This window comes from Coptis chinensis, chromosome 6 (genome assembly GCF_015680905.1).
Source record: "Coptis chinensis isolate HL-2020 chromosome 6, ASM1568090v1, whole genome shotgun sequence".
Lineage (NCBI taxonomy): Eukaryota > Viridiplantae > Streptophyta > Magnoliopsida > Ranunculales > Ranunculaceae > Coptis > Coptis chinensis.
The window spans coordinates 42627364-42650840 of record NC_141461.1 but is presented as its reverse complement, the minus strand read 5'-3'; the positions used below and the strand labels follow the sequence as shown (position 1 = coordinate 42650840).

The 23477-nt window shown below is 36.3% G+C and overlaps 1 long non-coding RNA gene across 1 annotated transcript; it reads right to left on the bottom strand.

Moving 5' to 3' along the window:
- Positions 1 to 20505: 20505 nt before the first annotated feature.
- On the bottom strand, positions 20506 to 22510 carry LOC147493066 (uncharacterized). The gene is made up of 3 exons (XR_015198908.1): positions 22039 to 22510; positions 21147 to 21212; positions 20506 to 20809 (listed from the first exon to the last, which is right to left on the bottom strand). It is a non-coding gene; the product is annotated as an uncharacterized LOC147493066 (long non-coding RNA).
- Between the last annotated feature and the right edge of the window lie 967 nt (positions 22511 to 23477).

The window sequence follows — 23477 nt, the reverse complement described above, 5'->3', positions numbered from 1 at the left end:
CATTTTTACCAATTCATAAATAGCATGTGAACGATTACACCCATTCTCATGGTGAACTAATCATTTCTAGAGTGGAAAGGAAATTACGACCATTCAACATTAACACGAATCAAGCCTTCATCAAGGCTTCGCAACCCCCTCTACTAGAGGTTTAGCCGAGAATCATCACGCTATCATTCCCAATCAAATTCGAACAAGACATGATATAAAGATTGAAACTTTGCTTATTTAAACTCAATGAAAACTACTCATGCAAAAATCTATTCAATCTAATAAAGACAAATAATTGAATCTAAGAATTGAACCAAATAAGTAAATGGAAAATGAAACTAGATTACCAAGAACACTATTTTATTAATCTAATAAATAATAAAACAATGATTCAAATACTAAATTAATAATCTACTTTGTTCTAAAGTAATTAATTAAACATGAAACTAGATCTAAAACAAGATATGAAAAACTAATTAATTAACTAATTGAAATTCTAAAACTAAGTTCTAAAACTAATTAATGGAGGCTAACTAATCCCATTTTTAATCTAGGTCTAACTATCTACCATCAACAAAGAGTCAAGCTCTTGTTTTTATATTTTCAGATCCAAAAATCGTGCATGGGCTTGGAGCCATGTTTTGGGCCAGAGAATCAGGCCCAAAACCCAATTCTTTCAGTCCAAAAAGGCCTCTTCAACTGCAATTGGCTTCAACAGACTTTTTGTCCACTTTTGCCTCTCTGATTTGGTCAAGGTTTAGACCATTGGAAAGCTCTTTCCGATCCAGTCGTTTTGACATAAGGTAGGCCCAATTCCGAGGTCTAAGTCCAAAGATACGGCCTTCGGAAGTTCTGCTGACTTTGTGTGCTATTTCTGCCCGCGTCGACTTTTCAGCTTTTGACCGAGCTTTAGAAAGGCTTTGTCTTCTTGAATCTTGGCCTTTAATCACAGAATTCCTTAGCAACCAACCATTGCTCCTTTATCTCATCAAAGTGGCACATTTCTACACATAATTGACTTTGAAGCCTAAAACGGATAAAAACACGTAATCAGTATTAACTCTTAATTATTACTCACATAATTGGTCTAAAAGTACGATTGTTACAGGGTTAAAACTACAGTTTTGGGCTCTTATCAAACCACCCCCAAACAGCATTTTGCTTGTCCTCAAGCAAAGATGAGAAATTAGAATAAGTGACCAAAAATGGAGTTCTATCTATTCTCGTTTATTTGAGTCGCATTGATTGACCATATGCAACAAGGCCTTAAACCACTAGGAATTCCCTAGTGGACGAGTTATAGCCTCGTGAGAGTTTTCCAGTGAAGGTACTCACAAACTTTATCTATACTACAACGACTAAGAAATAAAACTATTGTTTCCTTATTCATGCTCTAAATTAACTATACCTCTCACTAGCAATGCATATAGACTAATCAAGTCGAAACCTAAGCTAATATATGCATAATAATCAATCATCTACAATAAACATATATACAATGAGTAATACTATGAAATGCCTAGCAGGTTGTTTTTAAAACTTCGAAATAGCGTCCTTAAGTAGGTTCTCACAATAATAGTCAAGATACAACACTCTGATTTTTCCACTCAAGTTTCACTACTCCAGTGTGCAGTGGGCACACTTTACCTTACAATCTCAATGACAACAAGGAAGCCGGAGTCGATCAAACACATCTGCCACTTACTATCACACTAACCTATTCATAATTGAGCTAGAGGTCTTTATTAGGTGTTGCGGGGATTAGGAAATGGTTTAAGAAGGAAGGAAATGGATATTCAAAAAGGACAAGTCTGAGATAATAGAGTCTTCATATTATGTAACTAGAGAAAACCTTGTTATTTACTTTTGCTTCTACACTTTGTTTCCATCCTTAGCCATTTTTTTTCTTTTTCTTTGGATTTTGACACCTTTTATTCTATTTTTTTGAAGTTTTTATTTTATTTCTATTTCTATTTTTCTTTTCTTTGGATGGAAACTTGTTTTCTTTATTTTCTGAAGCAATTAACTAACTTTTGTTTACACAGGTTTTTCTCTAGTTCTTTCTTCCTCATTCTATTCTCAGACTTATTCTAGATTGGGTAGGTTGATTTTTTATTTTATTTTATTTTTTTATTTTGTTTTGTTTTTGTAACAAGGTAAAGGATTTGTGGTTTATGAAAGGCTAAAGAAAGGTTCAGAGGGGCAACTAGCAGAAAATAATTCATAGGTTTGAATTTCTGGCTATATCGATCCAAAGAGGGCCTAAATTCTCGCTTAGGATATGGTTTAGTGATCAAGCAAGTGGACGTGTGATATTTCTATCCGGATTTTACTTATCCCTTGTGTCATTTCTCAAATGCTTCGCTATATAAGGCTTTAGGCTATATTCTCACAGGATTTGTAGAATAAGTACTCTAGCCTAGAGTTCATAAACTTGCTTCTAACAATCATAGATAGTCATGTAATATATTTATAGATAGATGCAAAGATTATTACCTACATCTTAACCTAAGTTTCTAACAATTATTCTAATACAAAAGCTACGTGAGACTTCTAGATTATTAAGAGCATAGAGAAAGAAAACAATATCAATATTCCTAAGTGTATAGCATTACTTATTTATTTATATTTTTGAATTTTTGAAATTTTAACTAGAAAACAAGTGCACATTATACAGATTTATATCCTAGCAGATGCCTTAATTACACATGTTTCTATGCACCACCCAAACAAGAAGCATGCTTTGTCCTCAAAGTATTTTAAATAAAGAGGGTAGGAAAAATACCATTGAAGCGCGTGAAATTCAAGAACATCTGCAAAACAAAGTTAGAACGTACTAATATAGGAAATAAAAACTGACGCAACTCTATAAGAGTTTCACCCATTATGGGGTTAACAAGAATCAAATTGCTTGGGACATAAGCAGACACTAACTAGAATTAAAACTTACCTTATCTCCCGCTTTATTCATCATCCTCCTCATCCTTTTCTTCTATAAAGAAGTGAGGTTCCTTCGCGTCCTGCCATGCCATGATAATTTGCCAGGCTTCCCGCCATTTATCATCTATTATTGCTAACATATTAAGCACCACTTGGTCTGACGGGGTGTAGGGTGCAACCTGATGAGGTTGTATCCTCCACCCTTGCCAAGTCATTGCACGGAAAGATCGAATAATACTATTGGTGGGTCGCACAATGTCGACCGTAATCCAATCCGTGAAACGTGTACAAAAAACAGGAAAGAAACATAACATAATACGGGAAATTAGAACAGGCATAAGAAGGTATTTATGCCTCATGCTATGGGCTCGAGCTAAACTAGACATCAAGGTTCTGGGAAGGTCATGGCACATACGTCCCGTGGCTAAAGCAAGGAAGACGCTGCAAGTGGCATCATTCACAGAAGAAAAACGCCATTCCCCTAAAATGTTTAGCATGATCCAAAACATAACAGTTCCTATGTTCATGGACAGGCTACCAAAGGCGACGTTATATTCCCCTTGGTCCTCGATACGGAAAATGCCTGCCCTATACGACTCATGCAAAAACTCATAAATGTAGACATGCATATTATCTACCCAATAGCACCATGGGTCTTGTATTTCAGTGGGCATAGCAAGTCCAAGAACAAATGCTAGCAAGAACCTGGTAATTTCCATTGGTTCATCATCAATGTTGATGGAGAACACTTGTTCTCCATCTGGTCTCTCAAAGAAAATGCAGTTATTGTAAAAATAAGATGCTAGTGTTGGAGAATAAAGTTCAGCAGGTCTTACCATAAGCGGTTCCCAGCCTACGTATGTGATCGCCTCGCGAAACCAAGCACCATAAGTAGTGCTTTGGAACAAATCTTCGAAAGACTGTTCCGGTATTATTGTAGGAGATGTCATCTCAAAATGATCCTCTGGAACAGCTGCAAATGATCCGGGAACAACCCGCAGAAAATTGGAAATTTTTGTGTTTACGGAGGTCAGGGCGCAGGTGCGCTCTGATGATTTTCGAGTTCCAGTGTTTGGGCACGAGTCACGCTCACCTTGGGTGCAGGTGCGCTCTGTGCAAAATGTCAGAAAAATGAGTAGGGCGCGAGTGCGCTCCTCTAGGGCGCAGGTGCGCTCCGATGTTCTGATGTTTGAAAAATGAGACAAAACATGGGAAACGTGGGAGTGAAAGGTGAGTGATGGAAGTTAGGTGTAGTGTGGGTTGTGAGTATAGAATGAATGAAGTTTATATAGGTTTTAAGTTGCTAAAAGGAATCGGGAAGTTGCCAAAAAAAATTTTACGGCAGATTCCAGAAATACTAAAATTTTCAAACCCGAAACGGAAACAACTCATATTCTTGATTCTAAAACAACCCTAGTATCTTTTAGGTTGAATTTAGGATAAAACTACCTAACTTATCGAGATTTTATCCTAACCAATATTTATTCATAGATATGCCCATATCGGCAATATTCTCACCCTAACTCCGAAATAACTTCTAAAAACGAGGGTCATATAGAAATTATGATGGAATAGATAATACCACCCCCAAACAATTTGGGAAAGTGGGATCAACATTAAACAACCACACATGATGAAAATAACGACATTATATTAATATTGGCATTAAAATAACTAACAATAATAAAACTTCAAATAAAAATCATCAAGCTATACTATCCCTAACCACTTCGGTACTGGTAACGGAGGGCACACGCTCAGGAGATGGCTCCTGAGCTCCCGATGGGCCAGCACCATTCGTCTTTCAGCGACGACGCTCGTGCCTCGATGATGTATCCTCAAAAGGAGAATCCCCATGAGGTGGAAAGCGTGCAAGCATATCAGCCCGGAACTGGCGCTGAGCTTCTAGCTCAGCCCTCATCTGTTCCCACCGCTCATCCTCTCGCTGGGTACGAATCTCGAAGTTATGGTGGATAGTAGCCTGTCAAGTCCGGAGGTCTTCGCAGATAGTATTGAGTGAACGCATGCCACGATGAATCACAGCCATGCGTTCTACATCTGACCAACACCTCTCCAAGGCATCAGCATCAAAACAAGTCAAGTCCTCCTCATCCTCCGAGTCATTCTCATTTCCACCATCCTCCTCATCCTCTTCCCTATCCTCAGGCAACCTCCAAACTTATTGGACACAATCTTTATAAATACGAGGATTTCGGTGTAGGGTGAGGTAAATCCTATTAGACGTCGGAGTCACTCTCAACTTCAGCATGATCATGGTTATCAAAACAAGGAGAAGTGCAATAGACTTTCCCACTCCCCTAATCATGCTAAGCAAAAACTCCAAAATGCAGAACTCGTATTTCTGCTCCTGGAGTATCCATAGAATGTGGAGGCAGTTCAGACCGATGTCGCTGACCTTCTCCTTCCCTAGGACGTTTCGACCAATCCACCGAAATGCGACCCGGGGTTGGTTCGAGGATGCTGGCAAACACAATGCGAGCTCGCATTGTAGTTCCCTTCGGTAACAGTCGCGTTCATCAAGGCTTCTACCATATTATATTGGGACTCCTGTAACGTGGCATTAAGATGGATTCTAAGCGGAATGCCTAGAATCTTAGCCAACAACCCAACAGTTACTTCCTTCCTCCTCTTTGCCACCGTAACAAAAATTCTACTCCCATCCAACTCCCTCATGTTGTAAAAGGTTTAAGAATTTTTGTTTTTCTAAAAATCAAACATATAAAAACTAAATAAAATAAAAACATAAACATATATTAGTAAGTCTAGGGAATCTGACTTTAAAAGACCCAAGTTTTCGTACAATACCAACTTTCTGGAGTATAGGCCAAACAAAATTTTCAAACTTAAAAAGAGTTTTCCAATTTTGTTTGGGGTTGGCGTATTTTGGTATTCATTTCAAATCATGTTGCCACCCTAAGCCTGTCATGTTTACTCCAGTAGAGTTTGTGTTAGTTAGTACGTACCAGTTTAATTGTGCTTCATATTATCATATCATCTTTACAATATTTCTATTACAGGTACTGCCAATTTTTGCCATGTTTCTATGGTAAATTCTTTCCTTATCTCTTTACACTTTGAGTACAAAGCGTTCGATTGTTTGGGGGTGGGATAGAAACATTTGCAAAAATTAGACACTTTTAGGATGTAAATTACGCACTTTGATTTATAAAATGTTAAAAATTATAAAAATTAGTTAGTTACATAATTTAATTGTGCTATTGAATTGTTTCATGAACCCCCTTCTCCCAAATTGTTTGGGGGTGGTATAGAAACACGATGTAAATATTAAGCACATATTAGGTTGTATATTACGTATTATTTGTCTTAAAAATAATAAAACTAAAAATAAAAATAAAAATAAAAAGTTTATGCTATACACTTAGGAATATTGGTATTGTTTCTTTCTCTATGCTCTTATTAATCTAGAAGTCTCACGTAGCTTTTGTATTAGAATAGTTTTCAGAAACTTAGGTTAATATGTAGGTAATAATCTTTGCATCTATCTATAAATATATTACATGAGTATCTATGATTGTTTGGCAGAAAGTTTCTGAAATCTAGGCTAGAGTACTTATTCTACAAATCCTATGAGAATATAGCCTAAAGCCTTATATGAGTGAAACATTTGAGAAATGACACAAGAGAGAAGTATATTCCGAATAGAGAAATCACACGTCCACTTGCTTGACCACTATACAATGTCCTAAGAGAGAATTTAGGCCCTTTTTGGATCGATATAGCTAGAAATTCTGACCTAAGTATATTTTCCGCTAGTCGCCCCACTGAGCCTTTCATTAGCCCTTCCATAAACCACAATTCCTTTACCCTGTTACAAAAAAAAAAAAAAAAAAAAAAAAAAAAAAAAAAAAACCTACCCATTTTAGAATAAGTCTGAGAATAGGATGAGTGAAGAAAATAGAAGAGAAAAACCTGTGTAAACAAAAATTAGTTAGTTGCTTCAGAAAAGAAAAAGAAAAGATAGAAATAAAATAAAAACTCCAAAAATAGAATAAAAGGGGTCGAAAAGCCAAAAGAAAAAGGCTAAGGATGGAAACAAAGTGTAGAAGCAAAAAAACAAGGTTTTCTCTAGTTACGTAATATGAAGACCCTATTATCTCAGACTTGTCTTTTTGAATATCCGTTTCCTTCATTCTTAAACCATCTCCTAATCCCCGCAACACCTAATAAAGACCTCTAGCTCAATTAGGAATTGGTTAGTGGGATAGTAAGTGGCAGATGTGTTTGATCAACTTCGGCTTCCTTGTGTGTCATTGAGATTGTAAGGTAAAGTATGCCCACTGGACACTGGAGTAGCAAAACTTGAGTGGAAAAATCAGAGTGATTTTTTGTCTTGACTTTTATGTGAGAACCTATTTAAGGACACTCTTCCAAAGTTTCAGAAACGGACTTGTTACTGCATTTCATAGCATTACTCATTGTATATATGTTTATTCGTAGATGATTGATTATTATGCATATATTAGCTTAGGTTTCGACATGATTATTCTGTATTCATTGCTAGTGAGATGTATATATAATTGAGACATAAATAAGGAAACAATAGTTTTATTTCTTAGTCGTTGTAGTATAGATGAAGTTTGTGAGTACCTTCACTGGAAAACTCTCACGAGGCTATAACTCGTCCACTAGGGAATTCCTAGTGGTTTAAGGCCTTGTTGCATATGGTCAATGCAATCGCACTCAGCGAAACGAGAGTAGATAGAACTCCATTTTGGTCACTTATTCTAATTTCTCATCTTTGCTTGAAGACAAGCAAAATGCTGTTTGGGAGTGGTTTGATAAGAGCCCAAAATTATAGTTTTAACCCCTTAACCATCATACTTTTAGACCAATTATGTGAGTAATAATTAAGAGTTAATACTGATTACGTGTTTTTATGCATTTCAGGCTTCAAAGTCCATTATGTGCAGAAATGTGCCACTTTAGCAAGATAAAGGAGAAAAAGTCGGTTGCTAAGGAGTTCTGTGAATAAAGGCCAAGATTCAAGGAGACAAAGCCTTTGTAAAGCCCGGTCAAAAGATGAAAAGTCAACACGGGCAGAAACAGTGCACAAGTCAGCAGAACTTCCGTAGGCTGTATCTTTGGACTCAGACCTCGGAATTTGGAGTATCTTATGTCAAAACGACCGGCTTAGAAAGAGCTTTCTAATGGTCTAAGCCTTGACCCAATCAGAGAAGCAAAAGTGGACGAAATATCTATCGAAACCAACCGCAGCTGAAGAGCCCATTTTGGACTAAAGAAATTGGGGTTTGGGCCCGATTTTCCGGCCCAAAACATGGCTCCAAGCCCATGCACGATTTTTGGATCTGAAAGTATAAACACAAGAGCTTGACTCTTTGTTAATGGTAGATAGTTAGGTTAGAAAATAAATTAGGTTAGGATAAGAAAAGTAGCCATTAAACCTTAGATCCAGATCTAGTTTTACATTATTTAGTTTTACATTAATTAATTAGTTTATTTCTTGAGTATTGAATCATTGTTTTTATTGTTCATTAGATTAATAAGTAGTTGTTATTCATTCAATCATATCTTGTTCTTATTGTTCTATTAGATTTATAAAGTTAATTACTTATTCCATAATGACATGTTCTTATTATTGTTCTTGTGTTGGGAATGGTAGTATAGAAATTTCACATCAAATCATTACTCTCACCATTGTTCCTTTTGGGTTTGATTAGTTGAATTCAATTTAAGTCTAGACAGTTAAGAGTGGAACGAATCCTTACTCATTATATTGCATGATTATGTTTTGAGAGTAAGAAGAATTGATTTAAACGTAAGAACGGTAGGATTACGTATTAGTGTTGTTAACATTAATATTTAGGATTCTATTATTTTTACGGTTATCATATAATGTCAACCCCAACCCAATTCGTGTAGCGGAATGCAAAATCAGGAAAGAAACATACCATGATGCAGCAAAGCTAGACAGACATAAGAAGGTACTTATGCTTCATACTATGGGCTTGTGCTAAACTGGACACTAAGGTCTGGGGAATGTCATATAGCATACGTCCCTTAGCTAAAGCAAGGAAGACGTCACCAGCGGCGTTATTCGCAGAAGAAAACCGCCATTCCCATAAGATATTCAGCATGATAGAGAACATGATAGTGTCTACGTTAAAGGACAGGCTACCAAGGGATACATTAAAATGCCATTGGTCCTCTACACGAAAAATCCCTACCCCATAAGTCTATTGGAAATACTCGTAGTTATAGAGGTATATATTATCAGACATATAGCCCTATGAGTTTTGGGAAGCAGACATATGCATCCCAACAGCAAAGGCTACCAAAAACTTGTTGAAACCCATTGTTATATCATCAATGGTGACAGAGAACACTTGTTCCCCATCTGGTCGATAAAAGAACTTACAATGATCATAGAAATAAGAAGTAAGTGCAGAAGAATAAGAGTTATTGGCACTTACCAGTAGAGTCTCCCATCTTGACTACACAATCTTGTCGCGGAACCAGTATCCATAGGTGTCACTCTCGAGAAATTCTTCAAAGGACTGCTCTGGTATGATTTGAGGAGATTTCATAGCAACCAAATACACTACTAAACTCCTTGAAATGAGTGCAGAAAACCCTAGAAAATTTAAAAATTGGAGGTCTTGTTGAGGTAAGGGCGCGGGCGCACTCAGAATAGCCTATGGAAGGGCGCGTGATCGCCCAACTCTGACTCTGTGTTCTAGGTCCTTGGGCGCGGGCGCGCTCTGTTATAAGGCAACAGAGAGGGAGTGCGCGCTCCGAGTGTTGTTTGTTGGTATGAAGTGTGAGGTGAATTTGAGAGGTGCTGTGTGAAATTTAGAACATCCCATGTATTTATATAACCCAAGTTTCTTAATATAAGATCCTCAAGGTTCCCTAATTGATCTGGAAAGAGCTGGAATAAGAAAAGGCTTCTAAAACCAAAATAGAAACAGGCTCCAAAATCAAACCTATAGCTTTTAGGCTAGAATTAAAAATAGCAATCATCCAAATTTCTAATCCTTGAGGTTGCACAAACCAAGAGTAGCTAATTCTAGCTACACCATATTAGCAACATGCTCACACAAACTATATTCTCAAAACCTTACAATATTAAATTCCAAATACAAGTGGATAGGGTAAAATATAATGCTAAACAAATAATACCACCCCCAAACAAGTCGGGAATGTGGGATTTATGAAAAAATAGATAGCATGCTCGGACAAAATTTAAACTAACTTGAAATTCAAATAACAACCAAATACATAATCCAAAATTAACTACTTAACTCAACAACTGGAAATAAAAAAGTATTCTACTAAAATAGGGAAATCTCCTAAAATAATAATAATACAATCAACGAACTAGCCACAAGATGAGGATGGGCCATAACCATCCATCCTACATCTACGACGCTCATGCCTTCCAGAGTCTGCAGAAGAAGAACCGTCATGAGGTGGCAGGTGTCGTAGAACTTCTACTTGAAACGTGCGTTGTTGTTCCATAAAAACATCCATGGCTTCCCAACGCACATTATTACTCTGGACGAAAGTCTCCATGTTAGCCTGGAAGTTTGCTTGGCTACGGACAATAGTACCTTACCTAGTCTAAATAGCCTCATAGAGGTCACTAAGAGAACGTTGGCCTATACGAATCATCTCATACTCATCATGGAGAGTTTGCAGGCCACGATGAAGTAATGAGACGCGGTCTATATCCGTAGTAGCCCTTTCCAAAGCATCGACATCAAAACATGTCGTGTCTTCCTCATCTTCCTCATCCGATACAACCTCAGCACCCCTAACCTCAGGCAAATGCCAATCCCTTTGAATACACTCCCAATAAATACGTGCATTTACATGCAACTTCAACTTAACCTGACTAGTCTTCAAAGTACATCCCCAATACAACATAACCTTCGTAATCAATGTAGGGAAGGTTGCGGTCAATTTACCAACTGCCTTAATCTCATTTAACAAAAATTCAAGGATGCAAAACCCATACCTCCTATTCTGAAGGGTCCAGAGACCGTGCAGACAACTCAAATTGATGTCACTGGCTTTCGTGGTGGTAATAACATTCCTACCAACCCACTAAGCCACAGCCAACTGGTTTCTTCTAAGAAAAGTCTGACGAACACAGTGCGAGTTTGGATTGTAAATTCCTTCCAATACAGTCTCCGTCATCAAAGAACCGATTTTACCAAGTTGAGATTCCTGCATTGTGACTACGATGGGTCTTTGGTCAATGCTAGTAATCTCAGACAATACTGTTGTAGTCAATTCCCTCTGACTACCATTCACCTTAACAAAAATTCTACGCCCATCAATCTCTCTCTTCTTATAAAAATTATACACCAAATCAGTGTGATAAAAATCCTCCGTAGAATACCACAACCTTTCCCATTTCCTAATAACCATTTCGTTACCGAAAAAGGGTGAAAATTGTGTTTGATTAAAAACTTATTCTGGAAGAATCTTTGGGGGTGGAGGAGCTATTGGGTTTTGGATTTGGAAATTGGGGTGAATGTAAGGTGGGGGTGAGTGAATTAAACACTTGATCAAAATTTGGACTGAGTTGTGTGGAGGTTAGGGTGCGTGGTTTTTCTTTGGTCGGTGTGGAGGCGGAAAAGAAGAAGAACGCATGGGTTTATTTTTTTTTTAGGAGTCACGTGCGGGTCACGTGACCGCGTAAGGTTTAATTCGTTTGGGCCCAAGCCCAAAACAAATCCTATAATGCCCATCCTATCCTATGGCTCATAAAATTTAAAACTAAAATTCCCGATTCGTTAACGGTTCAATTTTGGCGAATGAGCTATGAAAACGATCAGCAGAGAAAGTACAATCCAATGATCTATAAAAAAAAACTCAAATCTAACCGTGGTTGACATATAAGAAGATGGAAAATGCCTCGAAACTCAAGAATGACATAAGTTATGTGATCAAAAGAAATCTATATTCATAGATAGTGTCAACCCGAATCAAAATAAGACTAAATGACATAAACAACAAGAATAGGAAGTTGAGCGATCAAGAATGGAAAGACCAAACACCCCACCCCCAAACAAATTTTTGAAAACATAGTTTAGAAAATTTGTTAAAAAACGTGGGTCTTTTAAAGTCAGATTCCCGAGACTTGCTAGATTACTGTTTATAGGGTTTTAATATTTTTTTTTTTTTTTTATGAATAAGGTTTAATATAAAGGAAAACAATAAAATAATAAAGACGTAAATCACTCGAAAGAGAAACTTGACTCAAAAATCAAGAAAACATGTAAGAGTGGAAAGTGTGAATTACGTTAAACGTGGACTTAGGATCCGGTACTTACAGCCACACACTCCGAAAGGAGGGCCCAGTTACCTTAATGGTGCACTTACCAATATATGGAATTGAAAGGAAGTACACCAAACATCAAAGGTTAGTCCTCATAGGCAGGGTCCTGTAAAATGACATCCTCCACATCTGGGGACATTAACTCATGAAAAGGTTTTAAACGTTGGCCATTAACTTGAAAGGTACTATTGTCCTTAGGGATTGACCATGGTGATTGCCCCGTAAGGGGTGACTTCAGTAACTAAAAGGGGACCAGACCAATGGGTTTTTAATTTTCCTGGGAAAATATGCAAACGGGAGTTGTAAAGCAAAATCTTTTGACCAACCACAAACTTTTTATGCAAAATCTGTTTATTATGAACACGTTTCATGTTAGCTTTATAATCCTTCGCAAGATCATAAGAATCGCTACGGATTTCTTCAAGCTCAATTAATTACAATTTGAGCTTGACACCTGCCTCATCAATATTAAAGTTCAGGCTTTTTATATCCCACATAGCACGGTGCTCCAATTCAACGGGCAAGTGACAAGGTTTTCCAAACACAAGTCTAAAGGAAGACATTCCTATAGGAGTTTTAAAAGCTGTCTAATACACCCATAAGGCATCTATTAGTCGCTTAGACCAATCTTTCCGATCAGGATTGATTGTTGTTTCTAATATTTTTTTTTTATTTCCCTATTAGAGACTTCTACTTGGCCAATAGTCTGTGGATAATAAGGAGTAGCCACCTTATGGGTAACTCCGTACTTCTTAACTAAATAAGCAACAACTCTATTACAAAAATGCGTTCCGCCATCACTGATGATAACTTTAGGGATGCCAAAATGACAGAAAATGTATTCCTTAACAAAAAACACAAATGTCTTATGGTCATTGCTACGACAAACCATGGCCTCTATCCATTTGGAAATGTAGTCCACGGCAACAAGAATATAAATAAAACCGTGGGAAATAGGAAAAGAACCCATGAAATCAATGCCCCATACATCAAAAATTTCTACTACCATAATGGGATTTAAAGGCATCATATTATGTTTAGTGATATGCCCAAGTTGTTGGCAACGAACACACATCTTATAGTGAACTTGGGCATCTTTAAAAAGGGTAGGCCAATAAAAACCACATTGAAGAACTTTATCTGCCATTTTCATAGCATTAAAATAGCCACCACACTCTTTGTCATGGCAGAAAGATAAAACCTCATTATATTCCCATTGGGGAATACAATGACAAATAATCTGATCCGCATAATATTTAAAAAGGTAGGGCTCATCCCAGTAGTATAGCTTAACTCTAGCCAAAAATTTCTTACGTTCATTTTTTGACCAAACATCAAGAATAATATCAGAAGCTAAATAATTCACAATGTCGACATACCAAGGTGGATAAAAAATAGAATAAATATGCTCATCAGGAAAAAAATCAAGTATGGACTCAGAATCACTATCACTGTCATTGGTTAGTGATAAGAGCCCAAAATTGTAGTTTTAACCCCTTTAACAATATTGCTTTAGACCAATTATGTGATTAATAAATAAGAGTTAGTACTGTTATCGTGCTTTTGTGTATTTCAGGCTTCGGAGTTTAATAAATGTCAATTCGTTACTAAGTAGGCGCTAAAAGGAGCTAAAGTGATTGCTATGAAAGTTCTATGAAGAAAGCCCAAGTTTCATGGAGAAAAAGCCCTTAAAATGCCCAAGTCAAAGTTGTTAAGTGAAAGCCAAACCAGATTAGAAAGCTGAAGAAAAGTCAACAGAACTTCAAAACGTCATATCTTTGGACTCATGCCTCAGAATTAGGCCCATTTTATATCAAAATGACCGACTCAGAAAGCTCTTTCCAATGGTCCAGGCCTTGACTTGATCAGAGCAGTATAAGTTGGTGAAATTGTGTGATATAGTAACATGACCAGAATTGGAAATCTTGGATTTACCCAATTGGGTTATAGACTTGATTTATGGGTCCATAACCTAGCCAAAAAGCCCATGCACGAAATTGTAACCTAACCCTCTCCTATCTAAAAAGGGTTAAGGCTAAAACAAAAGGCAACTCCCTCTTTAGTTTAGAATAATCTAGGGTTCTCTCTCTCTCTTTCTCCTTTTATAATTTAGTTTAGGTTAGAATAATTTAGTTTGTAGCCTTCATTAAATCCTTCAATAAAAACCCTTAGTTTAATATTCAATTCTTGTCTCTTTAATTTAATATCTTTATCTTATTATTTTGATATTGTTCATCCAATGAAACTAGGCTAAAAACTCCATTAGAGGAGGTTAAAAAAGCCATGTGAGGATGATTGCTTGTTAGAATAGTTGATATTTAGAATAGAATTTCAAGTTCATTATTATGAGTGTTTAGAGATAAACCTCATAATGATGAACTAGAGTTTAGAGCCACCATCAAAGAGATTTGTGGTGGAGCTAAACTCTCATGCTAGTGGAACCTTGATTCGAGAGGACTTGATATTCACTAGGGATCAATATTCGATTCGATGACTAACTAATAGCCAATTGAATTGCATGGTGGAATTTCCCTCCTCTATGTTCTTCCAATTCATTAAATTCACCTTTTAATTCCTTAGTTAAATTAGTTTAATTTATAATTAGTTTTAGTTTAAATAAATCACAACATAATATTACTCTCACCATTATTTCTTTGTGTTTGATTAATTGAATTCGTTTAAGTCTAGAGAGTTAAGAGCGGAACGATTCCGTACTCTATATATTGCATGAATATATATGTGAAAGTAGGAAATAAATAATTGATACCAGAAGAATAAGGTTAGAGTAATCTAGTCATGTTTTTGCGGGTAGTCAAATGGCACCACTGCCATCTTAAACTCTTTCAGGACAAGAATTCAATTGCTTGAATCCAAGGGGCAATCCCTCATTCTCTATCCACCCACCCTTTTAATTTTTCTTTCTTGTTTCTCATATTTTTGTTACTGTTCATGCTTGAAATTCACTGTTTTAATCTGCCCTCCCTTTTGCCTTGCACTAAGCGCGCCCGCGCTCCTTTAAGATTGCGGAATCACAGTGGTGAATACTGCGGTAAAGGTATTTCTAAATTTTCAAAAATTCTGAAAACTTTCAGGCATAATATCTAAAGTATTATTGATTTACTGGAATATTTTCAGAATTTTCCTAATTGTTTTACCTTGTGAACAAATACGATCTTTACAGTGCTGCATTTCAGTTTTCAAACCGTAAGTTCTTCAAAAGCAAACGAGTAAGGTTACTTAGGCAGTTCCAAAAATTCTAAACTTTTTTACAGGAGTATCTATCCTAAGTCAGGAGTTTTCAGTAAAACTTTGACGAGTTTTTGATTTATTTTGACCTCCTAACTAGTGGAGTGTTTCCAGTGTGTTTCTGCAATTTTACAACACTTAATTTCTGGAACAATAGCCGATAAGGAAGATTTGTAGAACTCCAATTTCTCTAAAAATTTTACAGAAACACGCATGATCTATCAAAAGTCTCCATTAAAATTTTGGAGATTTTTGGATCTGTTTTGATTGCTTAACCGTTCGATTGTTTGTATTGTGTCCAAAAACTGTTCCGTAAACTTTGCAGGGAAGTAGAAGGGCTTTCGTAGCTCTGATTGTTCTAAAATTTTACAAGCTACTTACTAGACGTCTTAGCAAGATACTGTAAAACTTTCAAATTTTTTGGAGAGCTCAACTCGCGCCCATACAAGGCAAAGTTTGAGCGCAACCTGCGCTCAAAACACTGTAGCTCGAGTTCCACCTGAGCGCGACCCGCGCCCTTCACAGGCAAATTTTGAGCAACCCCCGTGCTCAACTCACTGAAAATTGCCTCAGGAACGAGTGCAACTTGCGCCCTTCATAGGCAAATTTTAAGCGCACCCCGCGCCCTCTTCTGGAGCAGCTCGATTTTCACAAGTCAGTCCAAATTTCCATTGCTTCAAGTTATTCAGTGTTTCTAACTTGTTAATTACATGAACTCGTGTATACAAGACGTTATTCAAACACATAGCAAAGAGACATTCAGGTACTCCTTCTTCCACTCCTCGTTTCTTCTGTTAGAGGAGTTTAATTCTAGTATAATCAGGCTTCTTTTTCGTAAACGTCAACACACATGCCTATCTAGAAATTTATAGTTAGAGTTTCGTTTGCATATTAATTATCCTATAATATATTTTTAAAACCAATATGGCATATCAATATGTAGACGAACAATCATGTGATTATTATGTAAACCCTTCACCATGTTCATGCTGCAGTAGTCCTTACCATTGGGCTTCTCGTTGCCCATCATACCAAGAGTTTGGACCTACTATAGGATATAATAATAATTATGAGCCTCAATTTTCAAATTTTCATAGTAACCAATACAATCAAGAGTTTTCTAGTCATCCAAACTATACATGGAGTCAACCTAACCCAAAGACAAGATCTAAATCAACCAACGAGTTACTCAAATGCCAATAACTATGAATATCAAACACCGTACCAACCAGAACCACACCACCAAGCTTCCCCTCCGCTAACAACATTTGATGAAATAATGGCCCAAAACAAAATAATACTTAAGAACCTAGAACGGGGACAAGATTGATGCTAACCTCACCTACACCAGACCTTTCCACCATGCCAGAAATCACCCACCCATCTAGCTCGCCACCCTTCCCAGACCAAATTTCCCAACAAATAGCCAACAATGGAAAAACGATTAGAGAATAAAATGCAGAAACCCAAACTATGCTTCAGAATCTAGCCAAAATGATTTCCATGATCCCCTCACCTAACACAGAACTTTCAACCTTGCCAGAGAGCGACACACAAGTAGAACAACCTATTCCCATAACCAAACCATTCGACCTAGTTAAGACCTGCCATGAATTTCATGAACCATTACCTTCCCATGACCATCCCATTAACCATTATATTAACTACATACACAACCTGGATGAGGAAATTCTTGAAGACGACTCTGTAGGACTTGTTTCGGATGACCATGATGCCATTGAGGAAACTTATATTGTTTTAGAGGACAATAGTGAGAAAATAAAAATCAACAATTCTAATCTAAGGCATGAACAAGGTAATGTGCAGGAATTAAAGGAAGTAACATCTTTAGAGCAATGTGAATCTAAATTTAGTTTGGTAGTTGAGGAAATAACAATGGAAAACATAGATGAAATTCTTACAGATAAAGCCACGAACCACAACTTTATAGATTCAGCTAAGCTAGATGAAGAATTCTATGATTTCTTAAGAGCATGTGAGGATCCACCAACTGATGAACCATCAACTGACCACCATCCACCTGAGTTACCACCTCCTACAATCTAACCATCTAGCATAACTAAGCCATCCATTCACCCACCATTTAAGAATAACCTCGAATTTGCACTTGAGCCTATTGTCTCAGAGACCCTCTATAATTTTTTCAACCCTCACAGTGAAGAGTGTTTGCCTAGTACACAATCCCATGAGTACACCATTCCTATAGTTAAGAGCCAAGCTTTGACCTAGTGTAGTGAGAAACCTAGGTTGTCTTATTTTCCCTCATTTAAGCATCATGAAAGACATCAAGATCCATACTTCATTCCTTTCTCACTTAAAATATCACTAATTCATCTTTTGGGTCATTCAAACTCTTTAAAACAGCTATAACATGATGGTTTTCATATGTTCTTGATGGGTTGCATAAGTTTTCTTTCATTCTTTGACATAATTGCTTCCAATTATACAACTTTATTCTGTTTGGGGGTGCATTTAGTATCATGTTTTTATGGCTAGACACCCAACTCTTTCGGCTATTAGTTTATAGTTGACCATGCATCATCCATTTTGTGTCGCCCCAATTCTTGCTTGTTTGGGGGTGTGCACAGTCTAGGGGAATTTGACTTAAAATGACCCCACATTAAGTTTAGGGGAATCTGACTTTAAAAGACCCATATAATTTCTTGTAAAATACCACCTTAATGGAGTATAGGCCACAAAAATTTTCAAACTTCAAAAGAGTTTCAAATTTTGTTTGGGGGTGGCGTATTTTGGTATTTCATTTCAAATCTTTTTGCCACCCTTTGCCTATCATGTTTACTCCAGTAGAGTTATGTTAGTTAGTACGTAACAGTTTAATTGTGCTTCATGTTATCATATCTTCTTTATAATATTTCTGTTACAGGTACTACCAATTTTTGCCACGTTTCTATGGTAAATTATTTCCTTATCTCTTTACACTCTGAGGACAAAGCATTCGATTGTTTGGGGTGGGATAGAAATATTTGTAAAAATTAGGCACTTTTAGGATGTAAATTACGCACTTTTCTTTATATAAAAAAAAATTAAAAATCATAAATATTGTTTATACTAGGCACTTAGTGATAATGGTATTGTTCCCTTCTCCATGATGATATTAGTCTAGAAATCTCACATAATACTTGAATTAGGATTTAATTTTTCAAACATAGATTAATATGTAGGTAATAGTCATTGCATCTTTTCACAAACATCTTGCATGAGCATCTTTGATTGTACTTGGCAGTATTTTTCCGAGACCTAGGTTAGAGTACTTAAAACATATCCTGTGAGCATCTAGCCTAAAAGCCTCATAAGAGTGAAATATCTGAGTGATGACACAAGGGAGAAATAAATTCCGAGTAGAGAAATCACACATCCACTTGCTTGATCACCACACTATATCCTAAGCGAGAATTTAGGCCCTCTTTGGATCGATATAGCCAGAAATTCACACCTATATGAAATTTATTATCTGCTAGTCGCCCCACTGAGCTTTTCATTAGCCTTTTCACAAACCACAAATCCTTTACCCAATAAAATAAAAGAAAAAATAAAATCAGCCTACCTATCTGGATAAGTCTGAGAAATGGAATGAGTGAAGAAAAGAGAAGAGAAATGTAAACAAAAATTAGTTAGTTTCTTCATAAAAGAAAATAAAAGAAAAGAAGTTTCCATCTAAAGAAAAGAAAAATAAAATAAAATAAAATAAAAACTCCAAAAATAGAATAAAAGGAGTCAAAAAGCCAAAATAAAAAGGCTAAGGATAGAAACAAAGTGTAGAAGCAAAAAAACAAGGTTTTCTCTAGTTACATAATATGAAGACCCTATTTTCTCAGACTTGTCTTTTTGAATATCCATTTCCTTCCTTCTTTAACCAATACATGCGCCTTGTATCACCTAATAAAGACCTCTAGCTCAATTATGAATAGGTTGGTGTGATAGTAAGTGGTAGATGTGTTTGATCGACCTCGACTTTCTTGGATTGTCATTAAGATTATGAGGAAACGTGTGCCCATTGCACACTGGAGTTAGCAAACTTGAGTGGAAAAATCAGAGTGTTATGTGTTTTGACACATTTCTTGTGAGAACCTAGTTAGGCACGCTACCCAAAAATTTCAGAAACGGACCTGCCATTTCATTTCATATCATAGTTCATTGTATAATTGTTTATCTTAAGATGATTTGATTATTATGCATGTATTAGTTTAAGTTTTAGAATGATCATTCTTGTTTAAATACTAGTGAGATGTATAGATCATTGAGACATAAATAAGGAAACAATAGTTTTATTTCTTTGTCGTTGTAGTATAGATGAAGTTTGTGAGTACATTCACTGGAAAACTCTCACGAGGCTATAACTCGTCCACTAGGGAATTCCTAGTGGTTTAAGGCCTTGTTGCATATGGTCAATGCAATCGCACTCGGCGAAACGAGATTAGATAGAACTCCATTCACTACTACAGAAAAACTCATATATCACTGTTATTTACAATGGTAAAAAGCCTTTAGCCACTGTTTTCATACTGTGGTAACAACCACCGTGACAAATACTTCTAGCAAAACCGTGAGGAAAAGTACCTATTATATACCACGGTTTTGACTAAAACCGTGGTATTAAGATTTCCAAACAGTGGTTAATAGTCTGAATAGTATGCTCTATTCAATATGAACCGTGGGGAATAGTGATGCTAAATACGACGGTTGGATAAAAACCGTGGGGTATATAAACTGCTTATACCTCAGTTCTTACCAAACCGTGGTTTATAGTTAATTTTTAAAAAAAAAAAATCCCCTAATTATTTGGTTCTAATCATATTCATTCAACCTGCAACCTGCCCATTTTCACCATATATATCCACACTGGATTTAAAAACACATTGCTCAAATAAACAATTCATAGTATAACACGAACAAAATAAATAAATTTAAACATCCAAACAAAGACATTGAATTGCTAAAAGAGTTTTGAACTTTTTCGAGTCATCAATAATGAAATAAACATCCAAATTTACTTGTTCTATCAAAATAATAATGACCTAAATTGTTCCATCAATCAAAAGAACAATCTATTTGTTCCATCTAAAATATTAAAAAAATGGTGAGACCAAACACCAAACCTTAACTGGAATGGGTCAAAACCTAGCTAAGACCTGGCACGCTTGGCTCGAACGCTCCATTATGCTGGATGAATCTAAGAATTTCAAGTCGAACAACATCAAGTTCCTCTTGTGTATATGTATCTTTGAGGGATAGATTTGTTATCTGCACGGTCAAAGATCATAGAGTAATATAATAACTAAAAAATGAAGAGTAACACAAAATAGAGAATGCTAGTGTTTGACAACTTATACCTTATTTTCAAAAGAATTATCTAAACAAGCTTCCATTATTTCTCTCATAAACTTCATTACGTAATACCCACACTCTTTACCAGTCCCATACACATTGTAACATGAATCATTTGCTGGCACGGATAGGATTGACCATAAATATGGGGACTCCAGTCTTAAACCACATAGAATATGCAAATATATGAGAAATAAAGATTTGTGATGTACGTGGATGATTTAAGACTCTATGTAAAGCATGATGGTCTCACCTGTGTTGTAACTTGTAAATAATTTTGAAAATCAAGCTTCACATGTCAGATTGGCACCTCAAGACCCTGTCAAAATAATAAAAACAAGTTTAGAATAACTTTTAGAAAGGAAATCATGAAAATAAATACGTCAAGCAAATATTAGGAAGCCAAATATACACTACACCATATCAGGCTATTTGTAACGGATATACATCCGTTACAAAAAATATTAGTAACGGTTATCTTGTGTTGACACAAAAGCGTGATGAATGAATAGTAATGGATATTAGTGACATATCATCCGTTACAAAATTTACTCACGGTTGCCAAGTGTCACTAAAATTAATTTCAGTGACAGATATAAAACATTACAATATGTTAGTAACACTTATTAAATTTGTTCATGATTTATGCGCACCTGATAGAAACATTAGTAATTACTTTGCAACGGTTTTCTATCCGTTACTAAAAAATGTTATTTTCAAAAAAAAAGATCATTGGTCTTCGTGGCCCCTTTCGTTTCTATCAGGCCGACTGCACCCTTTTCACTCCAAAATAAATTACATACCAACTATCAAGTATCAACTAAACTCTTCCATTCATCCATATAACACTAGCAATCTCTACCACACAATTTCCAACATAAATCAATTACAAATTCAACATAAGCCAAGATTTTTTGTTCTTTCAATAAGTAAACATTTCTCAATGAGAGAATAATAACACTTAAATAATCACTTGTAGTAATACAGAAAGATTCTTAAGCACATCCCATTATCCCAACATACACAAGCAAACCCCATAACACATATAAGTATCATAGCAATTATACAATAACTTAGTGAGTTGTTCTTGTCAACATCGTGAACAATTCAACGTTTATAGCAAAGCAAAGAAAACCTGCTCTAACCTCTGAAGACTCCACCACCAACTTTCTCCGAATACTAAATTGTTTATGCAAGGTCTGCAACACCAAGCTCCATAGCGCAGCACAAGGAAATGGTACTTTGCAATGGTCGCTTTACCTGTAGGAAATAACAAGAGTGTACAGTGTACATGAAACAGATGAGCTTTATTCCGCCCAACTACAAAAATCTCAATGTTTTGCAAGTCTTCAAGCTAATATGAATTGCACGATTCAGTCTTATGGTCAGCAACCAACACTAAACAGGTGAAACCTAAAACAAAAGTGGTTGTAGCTCACCTCAGAGGTGCAATTTAAAGATTAAAACCCCAAACTTGACCAATAAAATAAAAGAATCTGGGTTAGCTCCACATGCAAGGATTCCCGCAGGTTTTAATGTTTAGCTCAAACTTAAAGCAACTCTCATATCAGTTTTAATACGGGTCCTCTTGATTAAGATGTGGGCAAATGCAACAAGCAAGGACTCAACTGTACGTGACTAGGCCAAAAAAACATGGTTATTTATTAGTTCTAGATAGGGTTGTCAATGGGTTTCGATAACCCGATAGCCGATCGGAACCAAACCAAAAAAAAATGGTTTGGGTTTTAATAATTTTGTTTGCCCTCTGCCGACCCGAAACGAAACCGAACCGATAAGATAATGGTTTGATTTCAAGTTTGCCTTCCACCGAACCGATATGAACCCGAACCGATAACATGACATTTTAGTAATATTTATGATTAATTTTGTATATGTTTATCAATTGTGTGTCTGAAATTATTTGATTTAATTGATTGTATAGTTTTCGGTTCGGGTCGGTTCAGTTTCGGATTGCAATATATTTTATTGGTTCAATTCGGTTTTGGATGAAATATAATATTATCGGTTCAGTTTGGTTTCGGGTTCCCAATTTTCTTATCGGTTCGGGTTCAGATTTTACAGAACCCAACCCAAACCGATCCATTCACAGCCCTAGTTCTAGATACATTTGTTGAATGGAACCACGAGGGGCATCAATAACTGGAGTTAAAGAGTTTGCATTACTCAACTACAAACATGCACTTTTAATCTATTTTTCGAAACATTCACTGCCTAATAGCATGTTAGAGTTACAGAAAAGTAAATGGCCCAACAGAATATCAAATTTGCACGTAAAAGTACCATATCAAGCATACTTACAAGTCCCGGATCATCGACTTTTGTTTCTTTTTACCAGATCCGTCCTCGGTGTTTCCTTACTAGAAGCTTCAACTGTAGATTCCAACATACTTACAAGTCCCGGATCGTCGACTTTTCGTTTCTTTTTAAGCCTACATCTCCGTCCTTGGTGTTTCCTTGTTGGAAGCTTCAACCTTGTAGATTCCTCTGAAATGAGAAAAGTAACATCCACTTTGTCAATTAACTTTGTCAAGGAAAATACCGTAAGCCATGCTTCCAAGAATGT